This window comes from Podarcis filfolensis (genome assembly GCF_964270895.1).
Source record: "Podarcis filfolensis genome assembly, chromosome: 4".
NCBI lineage: Eukaryota > Metazoa > Chordata > Lepidosauria > Squamata > Lacertidae > Podarcis > Podarcis filfolensis.
Genome location: NC_139607.1, coordinates 17062351 through 17075833, shown reverse-complemented (window position 1 = coordinate 17075833; position 13483 = coordinate 17062351).

The window sequence follows — 13483 nt, the reverse complement described above, 5'->3', positions numbered from 1 at the left end:
AGTTTCCGTACGCTGCTCTGGTTCTCCAGAAGCAGCTTAGTCATGCTGGCCAAATGACCTGGAAGCTGTATGCCGGCTCCCTCGGCCAATAAAGCGAGATGAGCGCCGCAACCCCAGAGTTGGCCATGACTGGACCTAACGGTCAGGGGTCCCTTTACCTTTACCTCCACAGCAAAATAATATCAGTTAAGGTAGGGTGTCTGGTTGGCTCCTGGGGCTGGCAAGAGACTGGACTGAACCCAGCCATTGTTCACAAAGCTGAGGTGAAATAATGTCCACCATGTGAAATGTTAAAACCAGTGCCAGCTCTAGGTTTTGGAGGGGATCTTGGTCATGAGACGTTCTTTATTACTTAGCTATTTTCACATTGGAGTACTAAAATGTTATCCACATAGAGCTGCTTTAATTCAGAATCCCCAGCTGGTCTAACATATAGCTGCAGACTTCAAGGCTCAGTGATTGTAGCACATAGCTAGGGGTGCAGAAGGAATCCATTTTAAATGGATTTATACATGGAATTTGGTGGTTCTAACCCAAATGAACTGTGCCAACATAGTTTGCTGCCTCTTGCAGCAAATGCCTGCATATATTTATGAGTTGCTCATGTTTTACTTTTCCCCCAATGCCCAACTAATTATAAGGAGGAAATATGTTACACATATGAAACAGACAAGCCCTGTGAAGTATTATATGAAGCATAATTTCATACATATGTATGAAATTCATACATATGTATGAAAGTCATACACTGATACATAAGTGTTTTTATATAGTTGTATGCATTGTTGTAGCATCTGCTTATGAGCTGGTTATTTTAGGAAACCTGGAGTGCATATCTGTATAATATTTTTATAATATAATATTTATATGTATGATAATACATATTATGTATGACTTCTTTTCAAGACCAAGGAGCCAAACAGGACTCAGAAAAAAATCATGGGCATAAGAGATTTTTTTAAAAAATCTTACACATAACTTTGATATGATATTTGTACTATCTATTTCTTTTTTTTAATAAGATATTTATTAGAATTTTCCAACATCACTCAACATTCATTAATATTGCAGTGTTTTTGTAAATAGTCCTTGAATTTCTTCCATTCTTTTTCTGCCGACTCTTCTCCCTGGTCACGGATTCTGCCAGTCATTTCTGCCAATCCCAAAAAGTCAATCAACTTCATCTGCCATTCTTCCAGAGTGGGTAGATCTTGCGTCTTCCAATACTTTGCGATAAGTATTCTTGCTGCTGTTGTAGCATACATAAAGAAAGTTCTATCCTTTTTTAACACCAATTGGCCGACCATGCCCAAGAGAAAGGCCTCTGGTTTCTTCACGAAGGTATATTTAAATACCTTTTTCAATTCATTATAAATCATTTCCCAGAAAGCCTTAATCCTAGGGCACGTCCACCAAAGGTGTACTATCTATTTCTTATGGGGCCAAATAAAAAATCTATAAAGCCCTAAACCAGGCATAGGCAAACTCGGCCCTCCAGATGTTTTGGCACTACAATTCCCATCATCCCTGACCACTGGTCCTGTTAGCTAGGAATGATGGGAGTTGTAGGCCAAAAACAGCTGGAAGGCCAAGTTTGCCTATGCCTGCCCTAAATGGACAAGGACTAATGATCTCAAGAGTGATTCCCTCAATACAATCCTGATTGTTATTATCATGAGAGAACCGAATGAGATAAGATCAGAGGCAACAATAGACGGGTTCTTCTTAGTGTTGACACCAAAATGATGGAATGCTCTACCAATGGAGCTCCAATCTCTTTCTTAATTTAGATGTCTAATCAAGGAGTTTTATTCCTGACATCCTTTAATTTGTGTGTGTGTGTGTTTTATAGACATTGTGACTGCTGCCATTAAATTTGCTTTAAGAATGACTGCTTTTATGATTGCTTCTTTTTATCACTGCTATTTCTATTTGATTAGATTCATACTATAATTTCATTGCAGTCATTTTAATGTCTCCTATTGTAAGCTTCAGATGTGCTGCAGAAGAGTATATATTTCATTAATAAAATATTATTAATAAGATAATAGGAATGCATATGTACACAATATATGTATTTCTGTTTTAATTATATTTTCATTGTCATACCGTTGTTTTACTACATGTATTGCTGCTATTTTATTATAACTGTAATTGTGTTGCTGTTTTTCTGTCTCATATTGTAAGCTGCTTCCAAACATTCTTCAGAAAAGTTAAGTATAAATTGTTGGTGGTGGTCTTGCCATTTTCATTTTGTAAGCTCTTTTGAATGTTCCCTGATGAAGTGCCTTTTCATTGTGATTTGCTTTATTAATAAAATAAAAATGATATATATGCATGGATACATAAGACACACATTCTTCTTCCTCTCAAGCTACATTAGTGATGTCCTGCTGCTCTTGCTTCTTGAAATCACACTTCTCAGGGGTTCTTCTTAATGCAAATGACATCCATGTCTGTTTGTGGCAGATGCTGGCCCAAAATACCAGTGCTCAAGTCAGCTTTGACCACTGTAGACTAAATTCATTTTGACCTTAGAAAAAAAACCTTTCACAGCAAGAGATTTTGTTCTCCTAAATCATGAACAACTTTACTTCACTTTGGCCTTGTTGTTTTTTTTCCAAAACTGTGCAGCTGTTGCAGATTTTCAACACACCATTTCCCCATCTATCATGCTTTGAGATTCCTGGGATGCCCTTGCTAGACCCAATGCCTACCCTAATTTGAGTTCTGTATATCCATGATTTGATATTAGATTCAATATAACTCTTCTTATGACTCTAGGGCAATCAAATTAGAAGCAAACTAATGGAAAGGACAGTTAATAGTTAATATACTTCTGTAGAAATTGAGTTTCTTATGACAGAAGGAAAGAGGCTAAAGTGCCCACAGAATTTTGCCAAAATGTAAGGTTGAGGTAAATCCTGCTTATTCTTACTGAGGCTATATCTAAGGAATTTTGAGAGGAGCCCAATGGTTATAGTTTCTTAAAATGAAATCAGAGTTAAATCCCAGAAATAGCTGGGAAATTTTGAGAATTGCTACAAAGGTTTCAGTAAGATTCATGGAATGTAGCTGAAAGACATCACTTGATTTGGAGAATGGATTTTGTCTATAATGTTCAGAACACAAAGCAATCAAACATTATCTCCCCCAAAGCTTTTCTACAGCTCAGAATTAAGAATGGAATTCTGCATACTAGCAGAGAGTAGTTTTGAGCATGGTTCTTTGTTTAGGTCATGGAGACCAAACACCACACACCCTGATCTAAGCACCCCCACATGAGTGTTTTTTTATAGTTCTGAGGGCTAATAGGAGAGCCAAGGGACACTCCTAAGTAGAGCTGTAACACAGCAATGATTTCCATTTTTACTGGTGTTCATCACATACAACCCTGTTTCCATTCTGCTGCAGTTTGGGTTTGACAAAAACGACATCATTGTCTTGCAGTCCACTGTTGAAGAATTTTGTGTAGCTTAATACATAATTATATTATCATTGCATTATTCCACATTCATTTTAACAGATAGGAAACACAATGCAAATGGGAGGAAATGTAATTGGCTAGGTGTTGTTTGTGGACTGAAAGCAAAAGCAGAAGGAACTACTGATCATATGTGCTGGATTGAATTCCATCCTGTCTCATCCATGGGACAAATTGCTGAGCACTGCCAATGTCCATTCCCATAGTAATTATAGGACAACCTGCTCTACATCAGTACTGGCATTGCTTTTTAAAGATATTTTAATTCCTTTATTGCTTGTGTATTTACCACCTGACGCTCCTTTGGGATGGAGGGCAGGATATAAATTTAACAAATAATTAAAAAATACTAATAGGCACTGGCCAAAAAATAAAAATAAAAAGTTCAGGGAAGCTCCCTAAGCCAATCAACAATATAAGTAGCAGTTTTTTATTGCAAGGTCTGCTAGATACGCTCCCATCCCCACATTCATGTTTCCTTGATTTCTTTAATTCATAGGAAAATATTTGAGACCATATCACATGCAAGTCACTGTTTATTGAGCATTCATCCTAATTTGTTTGTGAGGAGAGTAAATAAACGCAATAAATGATTGAACATTCACTGTGATTTGTTTACAGGGATATTAGACAATGTGTACCAAGCAAATGTTACCCACACTCTCCAATACATTTTCCCATCACTTCCCTTATCACAAAAAGTCTGGTTTCCTGGGGAGGCAAGTTTGTTGAACCAGAGATCCAAATCAACTTTAATTGTGAAAACTGAATTGGGTAGTATGCGACTGAATCCCACCTGAAAGCGATTACAGTCTGGAAGCTCTCTTAATTCTGGATGTGGTTTATAGTTCTCCAGATAAACCTGCCGCTGCCAGTATATAAAGAACTGATATTCTCTGAGCACTGAAACAGACTAGATGATTTCTGGACATATGGTAAATCTTGCAAGTAATGACCATCCCTGGATGAAAATTGAAATAGGTACATGCAGCTACTTCTGTGCTCACAATATAGTTTCGCAGCACAGGATCATAAGAGATTTGCTTGCCCCACCCAAACTTTTTTTGGTTTTATCCAGTCTCAGTTAGTAATAATGTATTTCTTCAGTAGCCAAAACAGCCTATGCCTTCATGTAACTCAAAGTGGCATTAATCAATAATTCCCAGAACGGGCACATATTCAGGTATTATAGATAGTGGGTTCTCATCTATGTGCTGATGAACACCCTATATGTTTACGTTCTTCAATAGTGCAGTGTTAGGTGTGCCAAGATATTTCATTTAGTACAATGTTGTTTCCACTCACAAGAAAAAAAAAGTTAGAGCAGGAGATGTCTGTGGATCAAATATTATACAGCTAATTCAGAATGAGGCAGCTAGACTGGTGACTGGGAGTGGCCACCTAGACCATATAACTCCCGTCCTGAAAGATCATTGACTCCCAGTATGTTTTCAAGCACAATTCAAAGTGTTGGTGCTGACCTTTAAAGCCCTAAACAGCCTTGCCCCAGCATACCTGAAGGAGCATCTCCACACCCATTGTTCAGCCCAGACACTGAGGTCCAGCTCCGAGGGCCTTCTGGCGGTTTCCTCACTGCGAGAAGTGAGGTTACAGGGAACCAGACAGAGGGCCTTCTCGGTAGTGACACCCACCCTGTGGAACACCCTCCCTTCAGATGTGAAGGAAATAAGCAGCTATCTGACTTTTAGAAGACATCTGAAGGCAACCATGTATCAGGAATTTTTTTTATGTCTAATGTTTTACAATTTTTATGTGCTGTAAGCCACCCAGAGTGGCTGGGGAAACCTAAGCAGATGGGTGGGCTTTAAATAATAAAATTGTTGTTGTTGTTGTTAAACACATTGCTGTCAGAAAACACACACAAACTTCATGTAGCACAATCAGCAATGAGAGTGATCTACATTTGCTCTTAGGTCACAATCCGATGTGTTTTTTTTAACTGTTCCACAACCTGGTGCCCTGCAGATACTATGGGCTAAAACTCCCCTCATTACTGACCCTTGGCCATGCTGGCAGGGGCTGATGGGAGTTGTAACCCAAAATAAATGGATAGCACAAGGCTGGGGGAAGCCGGTTGATGGTACAGAATATGTTGTGTCATTGCCTTTTGCAGCGCTATTGCTAAATGACACAATGCCTTACTCTAGCTCTATAAGCAGTTTTGCTCCAGTTTTGCAGCATACTGATTCTGTCAATTCCAGCACCACTCTCTGTCTCAAGGATACAGAAACCTAAGCTGGGCCAAGGACAAGAGGCAGCCACCAGCCCTAAGTGATATTTGTTCCATTCCACAAGTTCCAGAGACTATTGTAAGTAAATGAAGAATGTGTTCCGGGGGCTCCTTGTTGTTTAGCACAAAGTTTGCACAGAGATTATACAATGTCCACTCAGTATTGTTATGATATGTCCATGGGGGTGAATACAGTATTCACCACTTAATAAGCAGATATCCTGATTTCTTTGCATGGAGATTACACTGCTTCCCAGCCATTGATTATTATCCCACACTTTTTAGTGCATATCCCTATTCCTTTCGTTACCTCAAGAATCTGGCTGCTTGGTTCCTAAAGTGGATTTGTTTCACTGAAGCACTTCAAGTGTGCAAACCTAAACTTCCAGCAGACAGTTGAATCCTCCTTGGAAAATGGCTTAAAGGTGACTTTGGATAAACACTTGCCTGTCTCTGGGTGTTCTGCTGCTGTTACAGAACTGTGATCCATGAAAAGCTCTGTTGGCATTCAGGTGTATGTGTTGATCCAAGCATTCAGTTGGGCTCTGAGAACTTTTCCAGTCTATCCTTGACTGGGGAGGAGGCACTCAGAAAAAACCCCTCACCCAAACTGAGGGGAGCATCTGTGAGTCCGTCTTTCCCAGAAAACAGCCACGTAATAAATGACTACAAACCGCAGCAAAATATCACAGATTAAAGCCAGCAACAGGTCATTTACAGGACTAGAACCAGCTTAAAACTGAGGTGAGGGTGTCAAAAAAAGACCTCAGCTTTAAGCATTCTCTTCAACTTGTCTTGGGTTGCACAATACTTTGGTGGACCCATTTAGCAGCCTTTTTGCTTTGTGAAAAGCCAGCTGCAGACATCATCTGTCTGCAATTAACGTTGCCATTTTAAAGAAACCAGGCACAATGGTTGATTATGCTGCAGTCATGTTAACATTTCAAACACCGCATGGATAACATAATCAGATGAGCTGACCACCCAGAATTAAAGCCAAAGTTTCAAGAGACTTCAGCTCATAAGAAGACCAGTTCCTGATAGTCATTTGAAGTTATTTCCCATAAAGGATCCCTGGAAGGTTAAATCCAGTCAAAGGTGACTATGGGGTTGAGGCGCTCATATCACTTTCAGGTCGAGAGAGCCGGCGTTTGTCCACAGACAGCTTTTCAGGTCATGTGGCCAGCGTGACTAAACCGCTTCTGGTGCAACAGAACACCATGATGGAAACCAGAGCTCACAGAAATACTGTTTATCTTCCCGCCACAGTGGTACCTATTAATCTACTTGCACTGGTGTGCTTTCGAATTGCTAGGTTGGCAGGAGCTGGGACAGAGCAATGGGAGCTCACTCTGTCATGGGGATTCAAACCGCCGACCTTCTGATCGGCAAGCCCAAGAGGCTTGGTGGTTTAGACCACAGCGCCACCCCGCATCCCTTTCCTGTGTGCGACTACTGACTTGAACACAGGCTTCACACAACCCACCCCAAACACATCAGTGCTCATTATTGTTTGAAACGTTGCTATATAGAATAGACACCAGCCCACTTCAACCATTCATTTTTTTTTTATAATATTTTTATTTTTTTCCATATAAACACAACACAACAAACATAAACATACAAAGACAAAAACAGAACAAAAAACATGTATCATTTCATATCCTAATTTCATATACCTTTCTTCCCCGACTTCCTCATGCCTCCCCTTTCTGTATTCCAAATTCTTATCAATTGTTCAGCAAATCTTCCCTTATTTTAATTTAGATTTAGGCTATTCTTCCTTATTCTCCTTGTCTTAACCATTGCTAATAGTAACCATTTACTTTCCAGTCCAACATCATTCTAACTTTCATTAACTTTGTAATATTTCTTTAAATAGTCCTTAAATTTTTTCCATTCTTCTTGCGCTGCCTCTCTTCCCTGGTTTCGGATTCTGCTCGTCATTTCTGCCAAGCCCATGTAGTCTATCACCTTCATCTGCCATTCTTCCAGTGTGGGTAGCTCTTGCGTCTTCCAGTACTTCGCGATAAGTATTCTAGCTGCTGTTGTAGCATACATAAAGAAAGTTATATCCGTCTTTAACACCCCTTGGTCGACAATACCCAAGAGAAAGGCCTCTGGTTTCTTGGGGAAAGTATATTTAAATACCTTTTTAAGTTCATTATAGATCATTTCCCAGAATGCCTTAATCTTCGGGCAAGTCCACCAAAGATGAAAAAATGTACCTTCAGTTTCTTTACATTTCCAACATTTATTGTCAGGCACATGGTAAATCTTTGCAAGCTTGACTGGGGTTATGTACCACCTATATATCATTTTCATAATGTTTTCTCTTAAGGCATTACATGCCGTAAATTTCATCCCGGTGGTCCACAACTTTTCCCAATCAGCAAACAAAATATTATGACCAATGTCCTGAGCCCATTTAATCATGACCGATTTAACCGTTTCATCTTGTGTATTCCATTTCAGCAGTAAATTGTACATTTTGGACAAATTCTTAGTACTGGGTTCTAACAGTTCTGTCTCCAATTTTGATTTTTCCACCTGGAAGCCAATTTTACTGTCCAGTTTAAACGCTTCATTTATTTGATGATAGTGCAACCAGTCTCTCACCTTCCCTTTTAATTTCTCAAAACTCTGCAATCTCAATTTGTCCCCTTCCTTTTCCAAAATTTCCCAGTATCTTGGCCACTTGGACTCCATATTTAACTTTTTAACTGCCTTAGCTTCCATTGGCGACAGCCACCTTGGAGTTTTATTTTCCAGCAAGTCTTTATATCTAACCCAGACATTTAATAGTGCTTTTCTGACAATATGATTTTTGAAACTTTTATGTGCTTTAACCTTGTCATACCACAAATATGCATGCCACCCAAAAATGTTATTAAAACCTTCCAAATCCAAAATGTCTGTGTTTTCAAGAAGTAGCCATTCTTTCAGCCAGCAGAAAGCTGCCGCTTCATAGTAAAGTTTAAAGTCTGGCAGGGCAAACCCCCCTCTTTCCTTTGAATCCGTTAATATCTTAAATTTAATTCTGGGCTTTTTGCCCTGCCAGACAAATTTAGATGTGTCTTTTTGCCACCTCTTGAAACAGTCCATTTTATCAATTATTTGCAATGCTTGGAACAAAAACAACATTCTTGGCAATACATTCATCTTTATAGCTGCAATACGGCCTAACAAGGAAAGCTTTAAGTTGGACCAAATCTCCAAATCTTTTTTCACTTCTCTCCAAGTTTTTTCATAATTATCTTTAAACAAATTCACATTTTTAGCTGTCATATTTATACCCAAATATTTCACTTTTTTAACCACAGTTAACCCTGTCTCATTCTGAAACCTTTCCTTTTCTATCTGTGTCAGATTTTTCTCCAAAACCTTTGTCTTAGACTTATTCAATTTAAATCCTGCCATTTGACCAAACTCTTGAATTATTTCCAAAACTCTTTTCGTGCTAGCTTCTGGCTCTTGTAATGTAAGTACTAAGTCATCTGCAAATGCTCTCAGTTTATATTGTTTAGCTCCGACCTGAATCCCTTTAACCAACTGGTCCCTCCTAATCATATTAAGCAAAACCTCCAGGACCAATATAAAAAGTAGTGGGGAGATAGGGCACCCCTGACGTGTCCCTTTTTCAATCTTGAACTCTTCTGTAACCACATTATTTACAATTAGTTTGGCTTTCTGTTCAGAATATATTGCACCTATACCATTCTCAAACCCTTGGCCTACCCCCATCCCCATTCAAAGCAAATGGATGAAGAGGTCACTGGGGTTTCATACCAATCCTCACCTTCAACATCCTCATCTCTGACAGAGACATTATGTGTGAAGGTCTGAAGGGGACCTGTAACTCTAGTCTACTGGACACATTTAGACTTCCACGTTTGGGAACTCTGTGTCTTCCAGGGTTCCTGATCACATGGAGTCTTCTGAGAATGTGAATTAGAATGCTTCCTTCAGACTTTTTTGATGGATATGTTCTACCTTCACTGGCAGTGGTAGTATACTGAATACCAGTCACTTCTGAATACCAGTCACTAGAAACCATAGGAGGGGATATTTTCACATTCTTCCTGTGGGCTTCCTTTAAGCATTTGGTTGGCCAACTGTGAGAAGAGGATGCTGGACTGGATAGGACATTGGCCCAAACCAACAGGGATCTTCTTATGTTCTTATGTTCCCATAAGATGCCATCAATGGACATTTTGGGGGAAAATGGGCAGCTGCACAATGAGAACAAATTTCTGGCATACTTGAGGGTTTGTTATTTACATCATTTTGCAGTCTTGTACAGTGTATCATTTCAAAACGAAGAGTGGCTCATGTTTTAACGCAACCATCAAAATGTCTTGTTTCATTGACTACCTAAAACAATCCCATGCAATTTTTTTTAAACATCCTTAGCGAACGTTTCAGAAGACTGAGCAAGTCATAGATTTGCTCGGAATGGATAATAAATGCCGACAAAAGGTCCTGACACTTGCTGATCCTTGCAAAGTTAGAGTTTGGAATTTCTCCCCTCCAGGTGATAAAACACTATCTGCCAAACAGTGCCTGACACATTTCACAAAAGATAATGAGGAACCTCAGCCTGCATGTATTTATAACTGTTTGTTTTGATCTGATCACAGGAAGGCCATAATTCTAAGGTTTGCTGACTAAGTGCAAGCACCTGCAGAAAAGGAACGCTGTTCCAAGAAAAGGCTTACTAAGCTGATTGAGATTAGGCTGGCAGGATTTGAAAGTAGCTGGCATGTCCATAGCTGAAATGCGGGTCTGATTTTGTGTGCTGCAACTGGGTTTTACAGTATTCATGCTGTGGAGATCTGCAAGGTCCTGTTTCCAGTGTTTAGCTCCATTAATGCAGAAAACGTTTACACATCTGTAGGGAGTCCTGTTTAGTGAAGTTTTTAATGTTTGATGTTTTTATCATGTTTTTTATATTCTGTTGGGAGCTGTCCAGCATGGCTGGAGGCACAGGAAAGGAGGAGGAGGGTTTTGAAGAGGAAGTAGACTGTCAGGTGGAATGTTCTTCAACACCAAACTCAGAAGTGCCCATGTAAGAAAGTGAAAAGTTTCTGGGAGATGATATATAATGAGCTGAAAAAGATGCTAAAATATACATTTGTAAAGAAACCAGAGGCTTTTCTTTTAGGGATTACAGGAAACGAGATAAGAAGAAAAGACTGTAAACTTTTCCAATATGCAGCTACAGCGGCAAGGATTCTACTGGCCCAGAAATGGAAACAAGAGGAAATGCCGACGATCGAAGACTGGAGACTGAAACTAACAGACTATGCAGAATTGGACAAATTAACTGGGAAAATAAGATATCTTAAGGACCAAAAATTCATCAAAGACTGGGGGAAATTTGTAGAATATCTGAAAAACACATGTGATGTTCAAACAACGTTAGTGGGATTTCAAGAAGCACTGTGAAAGCTGAGATGTATTGTTAAAAAGAAATAAGAGTAGTGGGAGGGAAGATTAATGGCAATGCTAAGAAAGGAATGTGTAACCAAGAGGTAGAAATGGATGATTGACAGAGAAGCTGAGGGAAGTCCAAAAAAAGAGAGAAATTGTTTGTCAAAGATTGGATAAAATTGTATATTTGTGTTGTAAATCAATAAAAATTATTTAAAAAACAAACAAACAAACAAACTCAGAAGTGCCCATTCACCAGAAAGGCACTTAGTGTTGGGGATGGCAGTTACCAATGGTCAACCAAAGTTATCTTACAGGATGGTTATACGGAAAAATGGGACAACCTATCTGAGCTTCTGAAAAGACTAGTGGAATACTGACCTGATGAATCCCCATTAGATAGAGACAGCATGCATATCTATTTCATTCCTCCCTGCCCTATAATTCATACAGGTTGCAGAATTCAGTTTCCTTTCCCATGCAAAATTTTAGTTTTAGCATAGGTTTTTTTTTGGGGGGGGTTCCTAGCAGCCTGTAAATAAGTTAGGTTCTGCAAATAAAATAGTGTGAACCACTCTGTTCACATTAACATTACAAAGTATGGAATATTGCCAAATGTTTGATATAATCTAATTGTATAGAGAGAAAAGCGAGAGAGAAAGGTCTGCTCCCTGGACATTTGATGTGAAAAAAGGAGGTAGGGAGCTGTTGCAATTCATTACAAGCCTGAATAATTAAATGAATACATTTTAATTACAAACTGCATTTGACCTTAAAGAATATTTTTAATGGCATGGAACATTTGACTGCTGCATTTTGGCTGGTAGGTCAGATGGATTATGTTTCCAGAAATGAGCGTCACTGGGTTTTTTTGTTTCTTTTTTTAATGTATACATATGTTTTCTATATCTATTTATACCAATACGTCCCAGAGAATTTTTCCCCCTCACAGAGGCAGAACAAAGTCATAAGCTTTAGGCACAATCTTCACACAATTTTAGAACAGAGCCATTGACGTTAGTTGGACTACACTGAGCTGGGTTTTGCTTTGCTCTCTGTACTGCTTGAAATCCCAGTGTCTCCTCAGCACGAACCCCTGTAGACTCCGATCCTTAAGCACACTTATTTGAAAACACGCCCCACTGAACAAAGGGGAGCTTCCTTCTGAGGAGTTTGCTGCCTGATCCACGAAGAGAACTCTGAGTACGTAAGCAGACTTCAAAATACATGTGCCTCAGGATTCACATTTGCATCTGCAGCTCTTTCAAACCCTTTCAGCTGGATGTGTCTTTTATTCAAGCCTATTGTCTGAATGCATATTTTGATGTGAACATCTGAGGTCACCCATTGTTGCAGAGGATTGTCAACAGCTGGGTGAGATAGCCACTCTTTTTCTAAACATATATTAGTTTTTAGAATCAGCCTTTGAGTGTTTAACAATCCTAATGTAAGTGCAAATGAATTAATGGGACTTAAAAAGGTAAAGCTAAAGGACCCCTGACAGTTAAGTCCAGTCGCAGATGACTCTGGGGTTGCAGCACTCATCTCACCTTACAGGTCGAGGGAGCTGATGTTTGTCTGCAGACAGTTTTTCTGGGTCATGTGGCCAGCATGACTAAGCTGCCTCTGGCAAAACCAGAGCAGTGCATGGAAACATCGTTTACCTTCCTGCCGGAGTGGTACCTATTTATCTATTTGCACTTTTTGGCGTGCTTTCGAACTGCTAGGTTTTTAGGAGCTGAGACCAAACAACGGGAGCTCACCCCATCACAGGGATTCGAACCACTGACCTTCTGATCAGCAAGCCCAAGAGGCTCAGTGGTTTAGACCACAGCACCACCCGCATCCCAAATGGAACTTAAACCTAGGTAAATTGTTATAGAATTCAATCATCGCCACCGCCACCTATTCATTTATATGGAACACACACAAAAGTTATGCTTAAAACTGCTTACAACAATCTGATGCAGCCTAAATGTTGAAGTGTCGAGTCCCAGGCCTTCCGGGGCTTTTGGAAATACCAGTTTTCCTTTATAACTTGTTCAGTTGTGTAAAACTTTGATTTAGTTAACACTTGGTTGTTTTCTCTGCAGTCATGTGCTTCAACTCATGGCCACATGTAGAAAAAGGTATTTGAGCTGACTACTTCAACAGGGGTAACGTCAGTCATTTCCATTATCAGTAAGGTTGCAAAAAGGTCTGCTTCAATCATGAAAAATGGATGTAGTTGCCCCCAGTAAGCAGATGGTTCATGCTGTTGTTTCTTTACATAGTCATGTACTTGAAGAAATTGTCATGCTGAGAAAAATAAGAAC